We start from the raw sequence: 2,652 nt of genomic DNA, 5'->3' as shown, positions 1-2,652 counted from the left end.
CCGAATGACCTGGATGAAGACGTCGGACGGATACTATACTTCTTGACCTTCGACTTTGGTGGCAGGAAGGTCACTGGCGCCTCGCAGACGGTTCCTTGTTGCAAATCGGAGAGGGAAGGAGTCTGATCTGACGACTCAATAGCAGTGGCCTCTTGGACGGGAGCGGGGGTCAACGTCTCGACTCGTTCGGCGGACCGCACCCCCGAAGTGACGGAGTGTGATGAAGGCGCCGCCCGGTGCCTCTTGCGCCTGATTAGTGGCTCGGTTGAGGAGGTTGAGCCCGAAGCACCCTCAACTTCAACGACCGGAAGCCATTCGGAAGGAGGTTGTGAGCCACCAGTCGCTCCACCATTTGCCAAAATGGGAGCCGCTTTGCTCTCATCTCGTGGCTCTTCTTGTGAGCCGACCGACTGTAGGTCGTGGCTCTCCAATTCTTCTACAGTGGCCGCATTGATCGCGACATCCACAAGTTTCGCCTTGCCGGCCAAACGTACGCGTAACATGACTTCGACTGCAAAAGAGGAAGAAAAATCAGTTAGAATCAAAAGGAGGATGGAAGAAGTCTCATACCTAGGCTAAACGGAAGCCGAGTGCAGATCGGACTCAGGCCGAAGTTATAGAGGACACCCTTCAACAACAATTTGTGGATGTCATACTTCTGACTGGCTAGCATGGAAGCAGCGTTGAGATAGTTCGACCGACTTTTGTACTGTTTCAAGGGAGGCTGAGGCGCCATTTCGAGCTGCCAGTGGGTCGGGAAGTCTAACCGCTCGGGAAGGCGTACAAAAAAGAAATATTCCCTCCAATACTTATTGGAGGTCGGTATTTTGTCGAAGAAAATCAAGCCCACTCGGGCTTGAAAAAGGAAAGTCCCCGGCTCGGACAGTTTTGGATAATAAAAATAGAGGAAGATCCGGGGGTAAGAGGAATGTCGTGCAGGCAGAAAAGAACGATGACCTCGCATAGCAGCCAAAAGGAGTTCGACACTAGTTAGTGAAGGGAGATGCAGAAATATTTACAAACAACGGGGAAGAAGGGATGAATAGGGAACCGCAGACCAGCGATAAATTGATCTCGAAAGAAGGTAAGACAACCGGGCAACGAAGAATTTGGCTGATTGGAAGGAGATGGAAGAAAGACTTGATAATTAGGCGAAAACTTGAATGCGGCTGTCAAACTCTCAGCGTCACCGGGGTTAAATCGGGACTCGGTAGAGGTGTACTAGAGCCCAGGGATGCCGGCGGGAGACTGTGAGGAACTCGCTATTGCAAAACAAAGGAAGGTGAAGAGATACAAAGGAAAGAAAACGTACTGGCGAAATTATCGCCGGAACACTCTGACGCCGAAAAACTTGGAAGATGGGGAAGGACAGACGTCGGAAGACGAGAAAGCAGGGGGCTGGAAAAAGGTTGCTAGAGGAGCAGGGAAAGAGGAACATCGCTGGAGCATAGAAGGAGTGTCGCCGAAGAACTCGAAGAAGTGCGTAAAGGCGGTGACGCGCACGGGCTTATAAGCCTGGGGGCCGGTCGACCGGAGCCATCCAATCTAGGTCGCAGAAACCTAGGCCGAGATTTGACCTTTAAATTTAAACCGTCAAACGCCACATCACCAGCGGATATACGTCTGTCACGTCAGGCGTGTGGTGGCAGTGGGCAGGACACGTGGCACATCACCACGGGTCGACATTTAATGAGGACATGGGGGCACACTCAGCCTTAATACGAAGAGATTTGCACGATTTCCCAGAAATTTGGGTGATGTAAGCCTTCGTTGCGCCGATCGGATTGAGGAAACATATCTACAACCGAACGATAAGCTTCAACAGGCCGATCGGCAAGGAGCGGTTGCATCTCGATTAGAAACCAAGTAAGGTCGAAGGCCGATTGGGTAGAAAACTACTCAGATAATTGTCCAGTCAGTCGGACTTGCAACCTCCTTCGACTAGACTTGAGGGGGAGGCATGTGATGCAGTGATGATGAGGGGCCCCACCCCGCGGCCACGGTGGAGGTCAAAGTCAAGGCGGTCAACACGCAGATAGCATCGACCGATCGGGAGAAGCAGACCCCGATCAGGGGAGAAGGCCCCGATCTGCCACCTCCTTCGACACGGGGAGGAGCCAAACGACCGACGCTCAAAGGATTATTGGACGCTGAACGAAGGAGGAGACGAGGTGCAGAAGCCGGGCTGAGTGACTACCCCGCTCGGCCAGACAACAGAGCTTGATATGGGCAGAGTTTAGCTTCGGTCGAGAGGCTACCCTGCTCGGCCTGGCAGCATGTCTCGGTAGTGGCAGTGGCAAAGGGGAACTTCGGTCGAGAAGACACGCACAAGAGTAGTGAGGTTCTGGCCGATCGGACGGGGCACTAGAGTGGCGAGATCCCGGCCGAGCGGCCAACCCGCTCGGCCTAGCAGTACACTCCCTCTGATATCCAGCGACAACCTTTTGGGAGTTGGTGCCATCGACACCAGACATGGACAGCCAAAAGATCGTCCGACGGAAGCTTCCATTATCACTTCAGATATATGCTTGACCCGTTAAGGTATTGTGTCAAGGACACTTTACCGACAAGTCTTTTCAGGGGAAACTTTGAGAAGTGTGTCCGTCTCGAGGAGCGTGCACGCATGTTATAGGAGCTCTATATAAGGGGGGT

Source organism: Zingiber officinale, chromosome 5A (genome assembly GCF_018446385.1).
Source record: "Zingiber officinale cultivar Zhangliang chromosome 5A, Zo_v1.1, whole genome shotgun sequence".
NCBI classification, from domain to species: Eukaryota; Viridiplantae; Streptophyta; class Magnoliopsida; order Zingiberales; family Zingiberaceae; genus Zingiber; species Zingiber officinale.
Note: the sequence above shows the minus strand (reverse complement) of the source record.